At 39.0% G+C, this 21,247-nt stretch overlaps 2 long non-coding RNA genes across 2 annotated transcripts; both read left to right on the top strand.

Moving 5' to 3' along the window:
• Positions 1-1,674: 1,674 nt before the first annotated feature.
• On the top strand, positions 1,675-2,027 carry LOC110367057. The gene is made up of 3 exons (XR_002427193.2): positions 1,675-1,703; positions 1,818-1,865; positions 1,963-2,027. It is a non-coding gene; the product is annotated as an uncharacterized LOC110367057 (long non-coding RNA).
• A 13,125-nt stretch (positions 2,028-15,152) lies between these two features.
• LOC110367056 lies at positions 15,153-16,306 on the top strand. Its single transcript, XR_004930803.1, has 3 exons — positions 15,153-15,274; positions 15,744-15,914; positions 16,137-16,306. It is a non-coding gene; the product is annotated as an uncharacterized LOC110367056 (long non-coding RNA).
• Positions 16,307-21,247: the final 4,941 nt, after the last annotated feature.

Here is a 21,247-nt window from a genome sequence, read left to right as displayed (position 1 = left end):
CTTATGCCCTTGGTGCAGAAGATAAATGAAATCTTTAACAGAAATGTTATTATTAATTCTGAAAATATTATCATGTGAATATAAATACAAAGCATACAGAAAATGCAGCTTTATTAAGTGACCTGGTTTATTTTATTTAGCTTTTAATTTCTTTTCAACATTTAGTTCTACTACTTGGCTTGTGCTTTGGTAGTTTCATGTTTAAAATGACAAAAGAAATATGGTGCTGCAGTATTCTTATTGGGTAAAACACCTTTAAATCTAGTGGCTGAGCACATAAAAGACAACCTCCTGATGATATAATATGCAAAAAATGCCACCAAACGTTATTAACGCCACCTCACGTATTTTACGCTAGCGTGCGTTTTTTTACGTCACCGCGCGTTTCCAGCCAGAACGTGCGGTGACGTAAAAAACGCGCGCTAGCGTAAAATACGGGTTGGAACTGCGCGTTATTGTACGGACGATAGTTGGCCTAATCGGCTTGCCATAGACGAGGGCTCACCGTCCAGCTGGACAGCGACTTCAAACATAGAGCAAGAGCTGCAATAAAAGCATGGTCATGTGTTAGAACGGCCTAGTCAAAGCCCGGATCTAAGTCCACCCAAAAATCCATGGCAAGACAAAGTAATTCAAGGAGGAAGAGTCAGCAAAAGGTTCGGTGTCTAGACGTGCAAAGGATTGAACGTCTGTGGCTGTGATCACAGACATATATACGTAGACGCGTCATAGGGCGCAGGTTCGCACGTCAACGTCACCGCCATATTGTATGTGGCAGAAAAAAGGTGAGTTCTGTTATTGTGAACGTGGATCAGAGAAGATGCCTCATTCCTGTGCTGCAATAAATACACACACACACACACTATATATATGTATATATATATATATATATATATATATATATATATATATATATATATATATATATATATATATATATATATACACATATATATATATATATATATATATATATATATATATATATATATATATATAGTGTGTGTATGTGTTATGAATATAAGGATCAATTTGGTAAATCTAAACATTGTGGTCTTCTTTCTTTCATAAAAACCGTGTCACATGTGAACCTTTAGGAACAGACTTTTTGGGTGAGTATTAAAGAGGTAAAATTAATAATATGAGGGAAAAAAGTCCTAGGTCAATAAAGTAAAAAAAAAAAAACAAACACAAAAGTGATAATGTTATGATAAAACGTCATATTATGAGAATTAAGAGGGAACATTTCCAGAATAATCACAGTTTGCAGAATTATTTCACTCCTGGAGTAATAGTGCCAGGTTAGATTATTTTAAATATTTTTATTCTTTAGGAGAATAAATTCAGGAGAATGAAGCTAAAGCGATACGAAAATAAACTTTGTAATATTACAAAAAAAATACTACGAATACAAAGTATATTCAGAGATTAAAGTCCCTCTGATACTGTTTAAGTGACTGAGTAACTGCAGATTTGCCACATTTAAGATGGCGGACGCTCTGACGCATCGCAGCATAGGCAGACCCCGCCCAATGACGCGTCTACTCTTATATTATGTCTATGGCTGTGATGACCAAAACAGGGCGTGAATACTTTGGTGAGACACAGTAACTAACTCAGATATCATCTGACTCGCTGTCTGAGGCGTCAGAGAAGATCAGCCATGATGGTGGGGGTCGCTGGAGGTCCTGGATTATCCTTCAGTGCGTCTCCATGTTGCCTGCTGGACTCCATTTTAAGAGATTCTGCCTCATGAAGTCAATAACCGACACATCCACAGACTAATGAGTCCTGGTATCTTTTGGCTTTTAATTTAGGGGTCTGTACTTCCTCGTGAATCCTGCGGCTTCCTGTGCCGGGCTGTGGTTAGTATGCACACAGGTGTCTCTTCCAGCGGCGCAGGGCGAGTTGAATCCAAATACTTCTTAATTAAGGGCTAATTTCTCGCTCCATTGATTCCAGCTCCCACGTTGCTCCGCTGCTCCGCTCGGAGGATCAATGAGCACACAGACAAAACCCCCGGAGTACGTACATGTGTGTGGGTTTGGCTGCAGGCGTTTCTTCCCCCTGAATTTGGGATTTTTAGGGGGTTTCATGGGCCTGTTTGGAGGAGGGAGGTTGCACAAACGCAGGATATCAATGAAGAGAGAAGGTGCCTCAGGGTTTTACTGGGCTGCGGTGGCTAGGAAGAGCTCATAAATGCTTAATTTTACAGATTTCAAATTCAAGTGTGCAATCTGAATAAAGATACAGGTGAAAGGAATGTGTTAAACAGGTTTAAACTCACTTTATTTGAATGGTTGCACATGAGTTTAGATTCTGGGGGGCATTATTTTATTTTTACAGATATTTTTTTACCAGAAACATTTCACAGTGGTGGAAGTTTGCATGTTTAATCCACCAGTGCCATGGCAGCAGTATTATGTAAAACATGTATGTAAAGGAAAATGTGACCGACTCCTGAAGCTGTTTGCAAACTGCGGAGCAACAAAAACAACAGATGGAGAATATTTAGAGCGTCTCCTCCGCTGCACAGGTCGGCGGCCTGTCGCCTACGCGCTCGTTCTGCGGCGCGCTTCAGAAAAGCTAAACGTGCTTTAATGAGACGTCCAGGCAGACTTCTGCTGCGTAACTGCAACTCATCCCCAGCGTTTCTCACCTTCTCCAACACGTTTTTACGCAAAAATTATAAAGCTGGGATCCAGGAACGGCTCTGCTGGAAGGATGGAGATTGTAAAGCAGAATTTCAGCTTTCTGTAGGGAAAATGGAACATTATGGTAAGAAATGGATATTAAACTGTTTATATCAATATATTTGGAGCTGCATCAACAAATTTCTACCAACAAACGAAGAAGGAGACCAGACGCCTTCTTGGAGGAGGACATGATTCTAATATTTTGAGGTTTTGGGAGAAATTAAGGAAATTAAGCTATTAACTTTACATGGTTCATATGTCCTCCCTCAAAATATGAAACACATAATTGCTAATTGTTTACAGCATTGGTTCTTGTTGTAAATTAATTTATTACTGTCTCAACCAGGATTAAATTACTCACCAACAAATCCTTTAATTTTATGTTTTCTGTACAAAAGGAAAGATAATGTATGAAATTACTGAAATTATGAAACATTTTCATAAGTTTTCATTTTTCTTGCAAATAATAAATCTGATGTGTGTCAGAAAATATAACTATATAACATCTTTGCCAATAAAATAAGATGTTTTCATTACATGGTTAAATAATTTCCTTGTATTTATTGCAGACACCGTTTTATCCAAAATTTAATTTAACTTTATTTAAATTTTGTTTCCTATTATTTAGCTTTATTAACTTCCTTTTATTTTATTTTTATTTGTGTTTCATACACTTTTATTTCATTAGTTTAATTTGCTTGGATTTATTGGATTAGATTTTTTCTTTAGTTTTGTATTTGATTCAAGTGACCTTTTATTTTACATTTCTTTTTTAATTTGTTTAATTGTAATTCACAAGGATTTCATTTTATCTATTAATGTACTTGAATTTTTATTTGTAGTGTTATTTTAGTTTGCTTTGACGTTGTTCATTTTATTTTAATTCCTTTATCTTTCTGGATTGAATTTTATTCATCTGCTTTTACTTTAATTTGACTTTTGTCTTATGAAACACATTAATGCCGCTCAGCGGTTTTTAGTAGAAATGTTTAAAGCCTCTTTGACATGCCCACGCTTTAAAAGCAACAGTTTTAGAGCTTAATATTGCTGAGTTCTTGCTAGATACAAAAAAGTTTTTGAAATAACCTGAACTTCTCCAGATATCAAACTGGACCTCAAACGCATCTGTTTAATTCAATCTGCCACAGAAATGTTTCCAACAGCAGCCTGACACTTTATTAAAGGGTTATTAAGTTATTAATTAGGTTTTCTGGCAAAGTTCATCTGGTTTTTACTGAAAATGTCCTGATATTTCATAATGTAGTGCATTTTAACAAAGTCCCCAGTAGTGATGGGACATTTGATTCTTTTTACTGACTTGGGTCTTTATGAGCCACTCACCAAAGTGACTCGAGTTTTTCAGTCACTGAGTCACTTACCTACGACAGTGTAAGTGTAGCACTATTCAATGTCATCTGTTGGAGATAAAAAGGAAAGAAAACTCCAAATGTGAGATTTCAGGATACAGCAGAAACTTGTTTTTTGCACTGAGGCATGCAAACCGTATCATTCATGCCCTGAAGTTGTAATTTATCTCCACAATAACCAATACAAGCTGCTGCTGAGCTGAACCATTAACTCACTGGGCGACTGTGGCTTGATGGGTTGAGTAGTCGTCTGGCAACCAGAAGGTTGTGGGTTCGATTCCAGCTTCTCCTTGCCACATGTCGATGTGCCCTTGGGCAAGGCACTTAACCCCAAGTTGCCTACCGAGCTGCGTCTCGGTGTATAAATGTGTGAGCGTTAGTGAGAGCGACTGGGTGAATGTGGCTATAGTGTACAGCGCTTTGGGTGGTCAGCATGACTGGAAAAGCGCTATATAAGTTCAGTCCATTTACCATTTATATCACTGATCCGCTCCTGCTCCAACTGCGCCGTGTTTGCTTGGTTCAGTGAGTGGAGTCGGGCTGCAGCTAGTAGCTGGGTGTGTCAGAACAGAACGGTAAACAGATAAATAAAAAGAACAGACCAGACCACATATTCCTGGAAAATCTAACTGTCGCCAGGGCGAGTAGATTATGTAACGGTTTAAAAGACATGACGGATCGTGACTCAGGAGTCAGTAAAGTGACTCGTGGGTTTTGAACGACTTGTTCAGGACTCACATCACAAGTTGTCAGGGCCTTAAGGAGAGGAAGGGGCCCACATCATCACAGGTCCCTCCACCGTACTCAGGAGTTATATGTTCATATTCATCAGTTGGTTCACAAGAGACGCACCTGGACTGGTTGTTGGTGAAAATCTCCATCCTTGTCTCATCTAAACCAAATCAGTAGTGTTAATTATGTTGTACTGGCCTAATTCTGCTTCGCTACTGAAGGCCCATTTTTACCCCGGTTTAAGATTCGACAATAAATGAGAAAACATTGATCAGAGGTAAAACATTGTAATATGCATATTTAATTTATTAGAAATTAAATATAGAGACAGAGTATTACATGACCATGTGTAGTGTTCGTTATATGGTGCCCTCATGGTGATGCAGAATTCTGTCTAACTTTCAGAGACAAAGGACTCTTGGTAGTTCAAAGTTGATCCCTGATTTAGATAAATATTAATTCCAATATATTTACTCTTGATTGTTTATTAGACGAGTTTTATTACAAGTGCATTTTGCAGCACCTGTGAAATCATGGCAAGTGTGACAGAGTGCTGTCAAGGAATTCCTCGAGTTGTAAACGCCCAGACTGACTATGAACAACTTTTTTTAAAATCAAAGCCAACGCCAGCAACATCCAGGTGTTCCCACTGTGTTTTTTTTTTGTTGTTTCTATCTTTATTTTATTCCCTCTTTTCTTTTTTTTCCTGTTCTCTCTTATTTACTTGTTTTTCTTTGTTAATGTTCTCTGTTGTTAATATTTTTATTTCTATCCTTTATACCTCATATCTTTTTTTAATTTTCTCCTCCTTTTCATCTTCCATACGTTTGATTTAAATCCTGATTCTTCAGCCTCTGAGAACCAAAACAAGTCAAACTTCTCCATTTAAGCTCCATCCAAAGACGACCACCTCAGGTCTCGTTTATCACAGCGTGTTCTGCACCAGTGGAGAAAGCAATTCTTTAAAAGTTTAAAGGCTTCCCCACCCTGACACATTACAGCTCCATCACTTAGAGGCTGTCTGTGTGGGGATGGGCGCCCCGCATCAGGCCCCCCGCCTGCAGGCAGCAGCAGGAGTCAGGCTGCTGATGGTAACTGGATGCCACTCCAGGTGAAAGGACTGAATTGTTCCGTCGTGTTGAAGAAAAACACTTCATTTCGCCCAGATCACCTCATGTACGTGGTATTTGATCCTGGACTTCAGAGAGATCGCTCTAGCTGTGTATCTCTGCTTTCTCCATCAAACCGCAAATTGCTCAAATCAGTTAAGGTCTAAAATCCTTCCTTTTATATGCTTATAGAAATGTACATGCATTAATAAAAACTGAGATTCAATACTGCGTCTTCACTAAGTTATAAAACTTGAAAAGGCTTAAAGTGGAAATTCAGATGATTTCACTGCTATGCTTTGGTCTAAATTGCTCATTAATTACCCACACATCCCTCCTTCTCAGCCCTGTTCTGAGAGCAACTCATTTTGGTGCTGTCTCTTTAAATCTAACGGAGGCACTTCTGACTCCGCCCCCTCCAGGTCCCTTCCTCTCCACCTGTTCAGCCATTTTTGGACTCAGCCTGGGGACGGTGCAAGGAACAACTGATGTAGGTAAGATGGAAGTCGGTGACCTTGTTTAGCAGCTCTGCAGCAAATGCTGTGACTTAATTGTGGAAAAAGCCATAATAGAAAAATGAGAAAGTTAAAATGCTTGAAAAAAAATGACCCCAGAAAGAACATAAGGATATCTATGCATCTCCATTACAACCTACATTAAGATTTTCTGCACGCATTCTCAGTGCACAACAAAATGTATTTAAGGGCTAAAGAGGAAGATTTTGCAAACGAGCTGCACACAGGGAGCTAATATCAGTTTTTGTTTAATTTTAGCCAGAAGCTGCATTTGCAACATTAAAAATGTCTAAATTTAAAACGAACTATTTACAGTATTTCCTCCCTTAAAGATAGCTTCTATTTTTATCGTCTTTCTCAAGCCTAAATTTGTCAGATCATCAAACTATTTTTAATAACAGAGATAAACAAAAGAAAAAGAAAAAAATAATTTTTAAAGGGGAAACTGCTATGTAAAACTGTGAAAAAAATAATCACACCCACAAAATCCTTTAAACGGAACCTGTTTGACAACCTGAAGTAGGCAACAGCAACTCCATATCCTGCCCTGGTTTTGAAGAAAATCAACAAATAAATCACAAGGAAGCAAAAGGAGGAAGAATCTCACCTGAAAACAACGTAACAGGAGGAAATAAGCTCAGCTGCACCGCTTACAGCTTAATAGATTTCTGCAACGAGGGCAACTACAACCAGGATGAGACTGACAGGAAGAGTCAGCTGACTGAGCAGCCGTCTCCTGATCCACCAGACTGGTACCTGTTGTCATTTGTAGTAATTTTTGCCATAGTTTAAGATAAGAGGAAGATTTTTTGGCTGTTTTGCAGAGAAATTAATTTGCAATCGTATCTTTATGTTTAGACAATGTATCATTATTTAAGTTTTAACTTTCACTTTCACATAAGCTACTGTAACAAACATAGTCAAGCCTCATGGATCAGTGGAGTATTTATAGAAAGCTTCTAAAATAAGTGCTTTATGACTACAAATCTAACAGGAATGGGCTGGGAATGATTACGGCTCTGTTGTTTCTTATAATAGGACAAAATAAAGTGATTGGAAGCCACTTTAGACGAGAACAAAGCTGCTGGCCGGCAATTAAGAACACAACACTGCTGTTATTTCTGCTAATGTGGCTCCGAGTCATTCACCACTCTGTCCCTTCCTGCTTAATGTTTGAGGATAGCATGATGGATTATTTTTTTCTGTTCGGGGAGTTGTAGCATGTTTGCCTGCTTAAGATGGATTTGTGGCGCATGTCTGATCTAAAACCCAATCTTGACACTTTAATATTCACACAAAATTGGACAGCATGACAGTTTGGCACGCCTAACAAAATGAAACAAGAAAGCAAACTAAAATAAAATATTTTTTTATGGATAGTGATGAAAAAAAGAATCATAACCCCTCCAAACATCTTTCTTTGCTAGCAACAAAGGTTTGTCCAAAACACAATTTTGTCCATCTGGCTCCAAATGCAAACTTATCTTTGTCCAAACCCAATAAATTTTTCTCTGTCTGTGTATTTGATTTGCTGCTGCTCATTCGTGTGTTTTGTGGTGAAACAAAAAGCTGGGAAACATTGTTTAAGCTTAAACAGAAAATAAATGCATTGTACAATTTCTTATCGTGTCGGAAAATAAACTTTTATGTATAGAAAATACAAAAAATAACATTTTCTAATTGATTTTCTAAAAACTAAGGCAGTGGGACTTATATATTTATGCAGCATAAAAATGTGGACTTTTAATCAACACATAAAAAACACATTATGCTGTAGATAATAATTTACTCTGTTTATTTGTCTATCTGCAAACAGGAAGAGCTAATCTGCTCTGAGCTGAAACAACAGCAGTAAATCCCATTTGTGCCTGAAGGCAATCTGCTGAAGAAAACATCTTATCTTCTGTTTTTTTGTCCCTTCACCACTTCAGATTTATGCTGATAAGTTGCGTAATAATATGTGGCTTTCTATAATTTTGCGCAGGGTTGCATTGTTTAGTTTGTCACCTTGAGCCTGCAGGAAAGCTCTTCCATCCTCTGAGGACGCTCCGTATCTCCAACGGTGACACGCTCCCTGTGGAGGAATCTGCTCTGGAGTCACTTTCCTTTCATGTTTCTTATCATCTCCTACTTTTCCAGCCAGATCACGGTGCAACACGTCAAGCTTATCGCCTCCTTCCCCATCTTCAGATGTGTTCATCCAGCACCCCACACCTTAAAGTGGCTTTGTGCTGCTGAGATTTATCTCAAATGAAACTTCTTATCTTGCTGCACACATAACACTGCGGGAATAGTGGCGCGTTTGTCAGATATTACAGCTGTCAGCGTTATCTCACTGTAGAAATGATGCAAACTTGCAGCAGAAATACAGGAAACTCACACAGATGCATCTGGCTGTGCAATGAGGGGAAGTTTTTACTTCCTTAATGCTCTGGCTTCTGCTGTCAGGATTTGTCGCCAGGCAGAAATATGCATGTGGATTGAGGATGCATTTCATGTGTGGGACAGGGATGTGTCAGCAGATTAAGAGTATTCTTTGACAATGCGTCAGAGACTTGTCCCGAGTCCGTAACAGGCCAACAGAGACACCTGCAGGACAAACATCCATGCATGCAAACACTCATGCCTAAAGACAATTAAGAGTATAAAAGTTAGCCTAACATTTTGGACTGTGTTAGGAAGCAGGAGTACCATGAGAGAACCCATATAGGCACAGGGAGAACATGCAAACTTCCTGCAGAAAGACGCTCAGGCTGGGATTTGAATCCAAGATGTTCTTCCTTCAAGTTTGGTTCTACCAACTGCTTCCACTTAGGGCTGGACGATAATTCAGGAACGATAAATATCGATCGATACATGGATATTGATTATAGGAAAAAAAAGGGTCAATAAAAAGTTCAATAGAATGACAGTTTTCATTTCTTTTGCATTCTAGCCATGTAGGTTAATATTATATCATTACATCCTCCTAACCAATCACAACGCAGACCCAGGGACCAAGCCACACCCCCTTCATAGAGGTCAGAGAAACACATTCTTTTTTTAAATTTGCAGTTTTGGTAAAATGTTGGTTGAATAAAGGGTTGAGTTTGAATTCAGTGTTTGTGTCTTTATCTAAAAACAGGTCGCTAAGCAACAGCATAAAATGTCCAGGGCTGCACTTAAAATATATGTTTTTGAATTTGTTTGATAATTATCGATATCGATGAATATGATTTCTATTTTATCAATATGCTTTTTTTTCTTTTTCACCATGCCGTCCCTGTATTTTTCTGTTTTTATTCGTCTAATATGATTTCCAAATTTTCTGCTGAACTGAAATGTGGGTCACAATCAGCTACATGCAACATAACTGACTTAATAAAAATGTTAATTTAACGAGTACAAATAGAAGTGAATTGGTAGAAAAGCAGGGCCATCACGGTTCCAGGCAGCGACATGAACATCTTCTACACCAGTAACAGTATTTTGCTGTGGCCTCTGTGGTTATGCAGCTCCAGCAGACCTCATCCTCCCTCCCTCCGCTCTTGGAAAGTAAAGAGTTTCTCGTAGATTTGGGTTTGCTGCTGGGCGCTATCGACCATGGCGTCCTCCTCTCCTGAGCTCTAAGTCTCTGCCAGGACTAAAACACCCGGTAATTACGTCAGCTGCGCCCAAACACTGAGAACCACCACTTAAACAAAAAGTCGATAAAGCTCTGCAGAGATGGACGGTAGAGAGGAACATCCTGACATTACAGACAGTCACAGACTCTGAGCATTTGGTTTCTATTCAGCCGTTAACTGTAGAGGTGAGCGTTGGACGGAGAGGAATAATAACGCACGTCGATGTCCGCTGCCTTATAGGCACTTCCTCCAGCAACGCTAAATCTGGAAACCTTATCTGCTCCCACGCTAGAAGGAGAGTAACTGGAAATAAATATTCAGGAGAGAAGAGCTGGGACAGAACTATTGATTCGTGTCATAAATGATAAAAATATTGATCGTTTTAATGCTCTGGAGCTCGGCAGTTCTTTTATTTATGGAGGGTTGAATCCAGTTCAAGTTGTTTTATTGAAACAAATTATGGGTTTGAAAGGATTTTTGCAAACACACAAAATTTAAATCATCCATTTAGGAATAATTTCAACATAAGAAGAAGAGTTTTATTAATTTATTAGAAGCACCAGTGGTGGGAACGCCTGGCTGCTCCTTGAGGTGATTTAATGGTAATTCGCCTCTTTGGGCCAATCAGGATGTATTCAAACAAAACTGACCTTTACAAAATGTACAAGAAAACAACATCAAACTAAACTGAACTAGTTAATAATGTGATTTTTAATCTGATGTATGAACTGCATAATAAACAATATAGATAAGTTTGGGTATAACAGATATAAGTGACATTTTTTTAAGGTTTTCTCTGTTTCTCTGGCTTCTGTTTCTTTTCCTTGACTTTAGGATTAAAAACATTATATTGCCAAAAGTCTTCAGCCGATCCACATGTATGAACAACCAAAGACTTACAGTTTTGGTAAAAATTTAGTTGAATAAAGGATTGTGTTCGAATTCAGTGTTTATTTAAAAAAAGGTAATTAAGCAGCAGCATAAAATGGCCAGGACTGCTGTTAAAATATATATATTTTTTGATAATAATTGATATCAATCAATCTGGTTTATATTTTATTGAGCTTTTTTTTCTATGTGGTCCAGCCCTAGATCAGAGGCAGGTCTTATCGACATGTTTTAGTTTAATGCCCTCAGGTCGGCGTTATTACACGCCTGTGATCAAAACTGCTCTTATTTTAAATCTTTCACACCTTCTGTAATTAGGTTCTTAAACTTGAATTAAGTGTCTTGTTTGCATTTCTGACCGTTGTTAATGAAAGGCTGCAGCACATATGTTTGTTTTTTTCCTGTGTATTTCCGGGTCGCTGTCATGAATTGCCCTTTAGGGGATTAATAAAGTTTTTCTGATTCTGACTGAGATGATACTCCTCTGATTGTTTATGTGCGTAATATTGGAAGCCGCTGACAGAAACATGGCCGTTGATGATCTCTGGAGGTCCGTCATCATCGGTGAGGTGGTGGCACAGATTGTGTTGATGAAAACGACGACGGGTCTTTTTTCCTCCGTGTTCAGGAAACGTAACGCCACGTGTGAACAAACAGCCTCATCATTTCCCGTGTCCTCCACGCTGTCACACAAACAAGCAGGGCTCCGATGAACGATGATTAGCATTTATTTCCTCCGAGGGCCGACGGTCGACTCCCTGTGGAGCGGTTTGTCCCTGAGCGACTTCCTTTTAGTCAGGTGGAGCCGCCGCCACGACTCATTCGCTCGGAAATTGGGGGAAATGGCGCAACCAGGTGCTCTTGTTGTTTTCACTCAGCCCAGGAGAATTACAACCAGTCTGTGTTTTTGAACAATTTTCAGCGAGCAGAACCCTCTAATTTTACAGGGAATTAGTTTTGCTGTGCCCTCTCCCCCACCAGGCCCCCCCGCTGCTGTCAACAGGAGATGTGAGACAAACAAAGGATCCGTCCGACCCTGCAGCTGCACAGCGTTGCCCACACATACACTGTGATGGAGCAAATTAAAGCGCTTCCTTAATAGCTCCGTTTCCATTCAGCTGTCAAGTCAATTCAAAGCAAAGTTTTCAAATGTCAGAGTAAAAATAACATTTCCACAGAGCAGGCGCTATCTCACTAAAGTAAAATTCAGGAAGTAAAGTTTATGAGCATTTACAGCTTGCAGTGGCGTCAGTTGTTAGGTTGTAGTTTTTGGGGCAGAAATCCTGAAGAATCCAACAGATACTTCTTTAAAACTTTCTGAAGTCACATCTTATTCCAAGCATTCATCCACAGAGACTCAGGTTGGCATCACAGCAAAGTTTAACAAAATGGCTACGCTAACCTGTTAGGTATGACATTGTTTGTATATTCTGTTCTATGCAGACGACTCCAGTCATTGATTACATTATTAAGTTTGAACAAAGGATGTTCAGTCAATAATACACGGTTAATTTTGAACCCACACTCCAGTGTCCTTTGCTGACACTAGCTGACCTCAGCTCGTCTTACCGACGAAAAGGAAAAGACCAACTGAAAAGTTTGAACCTTTCAAGTAGGAATTTAAGCCTCTTTTCCTCTAGTACCTCGACTCGCCTGTCCTCGGTTGTTAAAGTTACCGTACCATCTTACCGTCTTTATTTATTAAGCGCTTAAAAACAGCCAACAGCTGAAACAAAATGCTGATCATCGCTACAAGCTAAAACACAACCATTAAAAAAATAAATAAATAAAAAGATAATGCATAAAAATGCTTAAAAGAAACAATAAAACCAATTTAAAACGAAAACTAGGTCTCGCTAGTGGTAAAAGCCAAATAATAATAGTGTTTAAGGTGAGTTTTAAAAGTGGGCAGTGAAGGAGCGTCTCTTTTGTGCAGGGGTGGTTATTCAATAATTTAGGACAAACAATATAAAAGCTGCATTTTTCAATTGAATTGAATTGAATTTTATTTATATAGCGCCAATTCATGAAACATGTCATCTCAAGGCTCGTTCCAAAGTCAGACTCCATCAGATCCTCCAGGTTGGTCAGAAAGTTTCCTCTCTAAGGAAACCCAGCAGGTTACTTCAAGTCTCTCCAAGCAGCATTCACTCCTCCTGAAAGAGCGTAGAGCCACAGTGGACAGTCGTCTGCATTGTTGATGGCTTTGCAGCAATCCCTCATACTGAGCATGCATGAAGCGACAGTGGAGAGGAAAACTGGATCAACGTTTCAAGGAGTTGGAAGGAATTTTAATTTTGCCATTAGGAATAGTTACTTGGTACCAGATCCTTTTTTAAGACTTACTTGGCTGTAGCTCTTAGCTTGGAGGTCCAAGTGAGCTGAAAATGTGGCATCAAAAGAATACCGATCACTGATTGGCTAGAAGGTGGCATCACTGGTCGCATCACTAAGGCAGCTCTGTTGATGGCTGCTGATGTGCTGATAAATAAAACATGGTAGTTCTAACAGCTAAAGACACAACCATAAAACAAAAACAAAACCTGATATAACCCAGTAGATAGATCTGAACAGGAGTGTAAAAAGTAATATAAATACACATAGAACAGGTGTTTGTCTTTTTTTAAAATATCTTATCATTTCGCTGTTGCACAGACGTGTGTGAATTTGGAGGGGGGGGGTTATTATATTGATTGCATCACTGCTCATATTAATAAATGTTTACATGTAAATTAGCCAACCTTTCTTAATGTTATTTTCTATTTTCTGAGCTCATTGAGCCATTTGGATGAATGTACAGTAAACTGTAGATATTGTAATGGAAGTACTTTGCACTGTTCTAACATACTGGATTGCTTTCAACTTTAATGTTGAAAAAAATATTTAGAAGTTTCTTCTGCTTGAATTTGTTGTTTTTAATTGTTATTCTTTGTATATTTTTCATTTGTACTTAAAATACCAGAATTTGTGCATAGTTTTTGGCTCCTCAACCCTCCTCTGCATAACATACATAGAAACATTAAACCTTAACTAGAAAAAGCTATTCCTGCGTAACAGCGAGTGAGAATGCTAATCTGCAGAATGATTAAGCAGAAGATGCAGAAAACATTGAAATCAGATTTGAAGAATTTGAAAATTTTGAAAAATTTGAAGAATATAAAAAATTTGAAGAACTTTGGAGAATTTGAAAATTTTAAAAAAATTTGAAGGAATTTGAAAAATGTGAAACAAATTGTAGGAATTTGAAAAATTTAAAGAATTAAAAAAATGTGAAAAATTTGAAGAAATTTGAAGAATTTGGAAAATGTGAAGAAATTTGGAGAATTTGAAAAAATTTGAAGGAATTAGAAAAATTTGAAAAATTTGAAGAATTTGAAGAAATTTGAAAAATTTGAAAATTTTCAAAAAATTTGAAAAATTTGAAAATTTTTAAAAAATTTGAAGGAATTTGAAAAAATTGAAGAATTTGAAGATTAAGAACAATTAGAAGAATTGGAAGTATAGGAAGAATGTGAAGAATTTGAAGAATGTGAAGAATTTGGAGGAATTTGAAGCAATTTGCATTGATTTCAATGGGAACAGCCAAAAAAAATCGCACAAAAAGTGAAATATTTTAAAAAGTGTAAAAGTTAGCATAACCATGAGATATAGCAGTCATGCCGGGATAATATTTAATAATAATAATAAAGAAAAACAGGAAAACAATAAGTGAGAATGCTGTATAGCATTCTCACTGATTACATCACTGAAATTAAGCTCTGCACGGAGATGAGTACATTGTGGACATTATGACTGTTTTAATAGGTCTAAACGGCAAAAAAATATATATATATACCAGAGCTTATGTTAAACAACAGGTTCTTAGGTGCTTAAGAATCATCCTAAAGTCAATCTTAAAGCTTAGGCACATTCAACATGGTTTATTTTGGCCTCCAAAGATATAAAGTGGGAACTGAGTGTTTATTTATGGACTAAATTAGTCGTCATAGCTTAAATATTTGTATTGCAGCAACAACTAGAAACACATTAATCGTTATTTATGTGTACAGCAATATCAGAAACATCTTATAGAGATATAATATCCTCTTAAAGTGTGTGTTCTGGCTTCTTATCCTCACTGATGCTTCAGCCTGGGGCGCCTCACATAAATACACTGTGTCCTTGTATCTATAAGTAGATTCAGTCCCCAGAAATAAAGACATTAATTATGCTTTCATCTTTATGTTGCGATGACAGCCGAGCGGCCCGAGGAGGTGAGAGGAGTCATCCACGAGAGGAGGAGTCAGAGAGGAGAAGGAGACGCAGCAAGCAGACGGTCTGACATGCGCCTGCTACCCACTCGCAGTGCGCTACACTCCAGAGGTTGTATTTGTCTAATTGAATTAGCGCCTGTGGCCTCTTAAATGTGCAGCATCAACAAGGGTTTAATGGGAGTCAAAGCTTGGAAAGGAGCTGGTGCTGCTCTACAATAATTCCCTGGCAAACAACACTATGAAGAATGCCAGCGCCCAGATTAGTGCTGACAAACTGTAATTGGATTTCCTGTACACTTAATTGAATTGGCCTAAATGAGCATTTGCCAGTTTGTTTGTTATTTTTGTTGTCGTGAAATTGTTCCATTGATGGGGGACGTGAGCATGTCACTGGCTTTTATTTACATTTTTAATGCTTCATGATGCTGATTATAATTGCTGGTTCTTAGAGTGAAGCTCGTTGATTTGTGCTTCTTTAGGTCGACACTCTGGGCCGTTTTCTCTGTATTTGTGATTGTATCTTTGTTCATTTTCACATCTGAACAGTAAAAATGGCTAAAGTCCTGCTGATATTTCAGCTTCGCCTGTTCGCTCAGCTTCGTCTGTTCCAGAATAAGCTTTACTGGCACAGACTGAACGAGGAGTTTGGCTTCCCTGAGTTGGACTGGTGGATCTGAAACGTGGCTCCCAGCTGGCCAGCATTTGGTTCCTCCTCTTCAGGCCGCGCCCACACAGGAACCAGGCTGTTGGTAAGTGAGCTTGAGCTTTATTTCACTGCTCGTCGTGGGCAGGCAAAGGGTGACCTGTTCTAAAGCAGCTGAACGACAGAATCATGTCGGCTTGATTCGATAAAAAGAACAACTTTTTACTGTGTTGTGTGGGTTAAACAGAAATCTTCTCAATGTGGGTGCATATGCAGTCCTTTCCAACAGAGCTTCTTCCTTCACATTTTTAAACTCCATCTCTTACAGAATACCTTCTTATATTATTTTGACGCGACTTGTGAGGCTAAAAACTGGTTCTGACATCTAGGTGCAGAAAGATCTGCATTCCCTCCAAAGCAACCGGATTACACGCCCCCCTGGCCATGGACACACCCACAATCCAGCCTAACTCAGTCATGTTCTGGTGATTAAAAACAAATAAAGATTTATACAAGTGTTTAATTTAACGTCTCTGTGCGTCTCTCCTGTAATCCTGGGATGTTTTGTTGCAGTTTCTTCATCTCCACCCTCCCCCTCCACCATCATAGGATGACCAGCAGGAATTCCAGCTCATGCAGTTTATCAGTGAAGTTTGCTTCATGTCTCCACCCGAGTCTCTTTTCAAACTGCTCTTCTGTGCATCCCCATCTTACCACCTGGTCTGCTCTGCACCGTTAGGCTCAGTGAGGCTAACCAGAACAGCAATAATGATAATTTTAGCAGCACCGAGCCATAATAAGTCCAGCCTGAACATGAGAATCCATCTATCCATGGTTCCTTTTCCTCAGTTTACCTCAGATCCACCTCCCCTCTCGCTTAGAAGACTCTGATCGTCTGATTGAGTATACATGCCTCCCCGTTTTACCAGAATATTAGTCAAACATTTTCATTAATGCATTATTATTGTTCACTATTTATCTGTCTGCTTCAGTCGTGCTTCGTGTGCTAGAGCAGGGGTGTCCAAAGTGTGACCCGGGGGCCATTTCAGGACTGATGTTGTGCAGCCCTCTACAGTAATTGAAATGGTAAATGGTTTGTACTTATATAACGCTTTAACTAGCCCGACAACCCCAAACCACTTTACACGACAGTCATTCACACCCTGACGGTGGTGAGCTATGTTAGCAGCCACAGCTGCCCTGGGGCAGACTGACAGAGGCGAGGCGGCCGGACATCGGAGCCACCAGACCCTCTGACCACCGCCAGCGGTCAATTTGTGTCAAGAGTCCTGCCCAAGGACACAACGACTGAGACGGTTGGAGCGGGCGATCAAACCGGCAACCCGCCAACGGCAGGATGAACTCCATAACTCCTGCTCCAGTGTCGCATTCACCAGCACATGTGAGTAATGTAAATGGAGACTGTTTATTCTTAATTAGGGCCAAATTGTTATAGAAACAACTTTTCTTCCAACTGAAAATATTTGTTGCAACATAAAGTATCTTTATGGTCAGGGTGTGAATGACTGACTGTAGGGTAAAGAGCTATACACGTATAAGCCATTTAGCATCTAATTTCATGGTATAAATATTGTTCAATGACTTTTACTCAAATGCAGACTCTAGTGCACCAAAATCAGCATTTAATTCAGTTTTAAAATTGGCTAAATGCAGCGTCTGTTTTTAAAGAAAGACTGACTCAAGTCATCTTCCTATTGCAGAGAATAAAGAAAACTAATTAAAGCAAAGTATTTGCAAAATGGATGAGAATCTTTTAATACGACAAAAGATGCAAAACCCCTTTTAAAAAAAGCTAAAAAAAGAATATTTAATTAAAATGCATGATCACAATTTGAGAAAACGTCACAATATTTATCATTTGGTGGGGAATTTAAGTTAGTTTTGGTTTTTAATTTCCATTTTTTGGCCCTTGAGTATTTTTGACTTGACAATTTTAGCCCACATGAAGAAAAGTTTCTCTGGTTCTCTGGTCAAAATCCTCAAAGCAGACTCTGCAGAACGGCTCTGAGTTGGACTGAACCGGCTCAGTGAGACTGCAAGTTAGCAATTATTTAAATTTTTAGTGTAACAGTTTAGTTTCTATGATAAATATGAAGGACTTTGTGAATCTGCCCCATTGTGAATATTGCTCAGACTAAAATAACTACAGGAGACGTCCAGTAAACTTACAGTTTCGTGGACCTTTCTTGTTCAGAGCTGGCCCAAAGCATAAGTGAACCAGGCGACTGCTTAGGGCCCCATACTCACACCCAACCCCCTCAGGTATCCTATGAACCTTCTTAACGGGAAGTGGGCCCCCTAATGAAACTCTGCTAAGGACCGCATCTGGTCCAGTCACCTTTAACAACATTCCTAGAGCTAACAAGTTATTTTTTTAAGTCTCCTGGAAACCATCTTATACTTTGATGTAAATTGGAGGTTGTTTGTTTATTTCCCTGAACTTTCTAGAACCCAAACCGGTTCTGTCCTCAGAACTTTCAGTGTACGTTCTTTGAACTTTAGCAGAACTTACGATGTCCTGTCTGAAACTTTCTGGTCCAGTTCCTGGATTTTCCTTGGAGCTTACTTTACTCTACAAGTACGTAGGGGTACAGTTAGATCTTAACGAGTGGTTTTGGTGGATTGACCCTCCTTGTAAATGAAACCACTCACACATTGCTGATCTGCATGTGGACCAAATATGGTCAATATTGGACAATTCCTTCTTAACTCTGTGGGTAGGTGTTTTGGTCAGTAAGGGTATGCAGCTGAGAGTTGCTAAGTGTGAACAAATGTCGCTGTTTAATTAATATAATATGTACTAAACATATTTCTGCTGGGTTAAAGTGAATTTCTCCATTGTGAGATCAATAAAGACTATCTTATCTTAGACTATCTTATCTTAATATGTGATTAAATGGAAAAAACAGACAGTTGTGTGTCAGTCCTGATTAATATCTGCTAAATTGTCAACCTTGGTAACAACTGATCACAGCAAGCCTTTTAAACACCTATAAGCGTTAGGTTTGTGTCTGTAAACGCCTGAGAAAAGATGCACAAACAACCTTCTGCAACATCCAGAATGCTGCCGAAAGCAAGCAGACGCCTGATCGTACGCTAATCTCTGACATTTCTTTTGCCTCCAATTTGTTGTCATTAAAGTGCCTTTAATGAGCAGTTAAAGCTACACTCTGTTTCCTGCATTTCGATATCGACGCTGTAAAAACACCAAACAAGGCGAGTCACGCTCCAGAGAGTTTGCAGAGCGGCATGGGTAATTAGGCGGCCCGGACTAATTAATCATCCAACTCCCTCTGCTCTCTCAAAGAGCAGATTAGCAGTGAGTTAGTTCTGTAATTTCTTACATTGATCAAATGTTCACTCTTCTTCAGAAGAGAAACACTAAAGAAGACATTTTGCCATTTCTGCAAGCCGTCACCAGATTCAGCTGAACAGCGACTGATGAGTGAGTCAGAAAAGGGACACTTTGACTGACAGCTGAAGAAATGTTCTGTTTATTCCCTCTGTTGTGCTGAATGCTGCTTCTTACTGCAAACAGATCATTATTACTGTCGATTCAGCACCGAAAAAACAAGACAAAGAGTAAAAATGAATCAGAGGGAACAGAAGAAACACCTGCAGATATTAAACGATTATTACAGTCGGATTAGATGTGAAGCAGCAGAAACGTGTTGAGGTGCACCAAATGAATCTCTCGTTAATTGTAACAATTCATTTGTTAGATGATTGACTTCTGGTATAATATGAATGTGCAATCCTCACACTGAGAGACTTACTTTATGGTTTTAAGTGCATGAAACGCCTTGCTTTGCCCTGGGCTTTGCTTGTCAGGCTGCAGTGACATATGGTTGGGCAAATTAAACTTTTAAAAGCATCCGCCATCGGCAGAACTTTGTCCAGTGTAACAGCAGGGGTCAGCCTTTGATTACTCATGTTTCTGATAATTGCAGTCATTTGGTTCAGTTTAAGCTGTTTTAGTTTTTAGAGATTTTTCTCTTCCTCTCTGCAGGCAGTGGTTGTTCTTGCATAAATGGCCCCAACGGTGCACAAATCTGCAAGGATTCATGCATTTGGATTCAAGCCATTTACTCTTCTTACCCCGAAAAAAAAAAGTCCGGAGCAACTAATTGCATTAACAAAAACATTTAATGAGTAAATTGGGTCAAGCTATGTAGAATTTAATCTTATGAATCTCAGAGGTTTCTTAGGAAAAATGACTGAGCTCTGTTCAATCCATTGTCTGAACATGGAGGAAAAACTGCAGACCTACCAACACATGGACGTCCACTTAAACCTACAGGTTGGGACAGGAGAGGATTAATGAGAGAAGCAACCAAGATGACTGTGATGACTCTGGAGGGGCTGCAGAGATCCACAGCTCATGTGGGATTATCTGTCCACAGGACAACTACTGTATCAGATGGGGCACTTCACAAATGTTGTCTTTATGAAGTAAACCATTGTTCAAAGATAGCCAGAAGATGTTGGTCCACCAACCATGTAGAGGACACGGCAAACATGTAGACCACAGGTGTCAAACTAAGGGTGCTACTTTTATGTTACTGTGACATTTTTTTTACATTTTTATGTGAACTGGAAGGAAATTATGATATCAAAAGTATCATCTATACAGGTTCAACCGGCCCTTTTAATGACATCATGATGCCAAAGTGGACCAATATAGAAATGAGTTTGACATCCCTGATGTAGACGAAGGTTACTTGCACAGAGGAAGTTAAAATGTAAATCTTTCCCTTTCATGTAAAATACTTGTGTGGCAGGGGGTTGCTAAAGATGGGAACAAGTTCAGTTCTCCACATTCCAGGTCATTTCTACAATACTGTCAATATACCAACTCGGAAAAAGGTGTTCAGTGCTAAATTTCATAATGCAGTGATGAACTCAATTCAGCGTTGCAAAGTTTTATTTTCATGGGATACGAAAAAGAAATAAAACAAATTTTTCGATCTTATTCTCATCATAGTGCTGGAACCAAAGTGTTTGATATGACCCGCTAAGTGTGATCAAAATTTTAATCACTAATTTTATGTGATTGTTTTATTTTTTCCATTAGGTCAACGTCAGTTTCAGACGAGATTTTTCTCATTCAAACGGACGATCCTCCGCTGTTACAGAAACCGGCTGACGGCCGTTTACTCAAACATCCGCTATCAGCTCCTCTCATGATCCACTTGATGGGAAATTGCTCTGGCCTCAAGTGGCCTAAAAACAGTCACCTGTTGATAAAATAACAATAGCTAAACAAAAGCTCCTACAGATTCATAGAACAGAGCTTCCATGTTCCCAGAGACAGTTTTCCTGAGCCTGAACCAGACAGTGACCAATCTGCAGGAACCTGTTCTCTGAATTGTTGCATATTTAGATTTTCTTCTCAGCAGAGGCTGCTTCTGCATGCTT

The sequence above is a fragment of the Fundulus heteroclitus genome, chromosome 4 (assembly GCF_011125445.2).
Source record: "Fundulus heteroclitus isolate FHET01 chromosome 4, MU-UCD_Fhet_4.1, whole genome shotgun sequence".
NCBI lineage: Eukaryota > Metazoa > Chordata > Actinopteri > Cyprinodontiformes > Fundulidae > Fundulus > Fundulus heteroclitus.
This window is presented reverse-complemented; position numbering and strand designations above follow the sequence as displayed.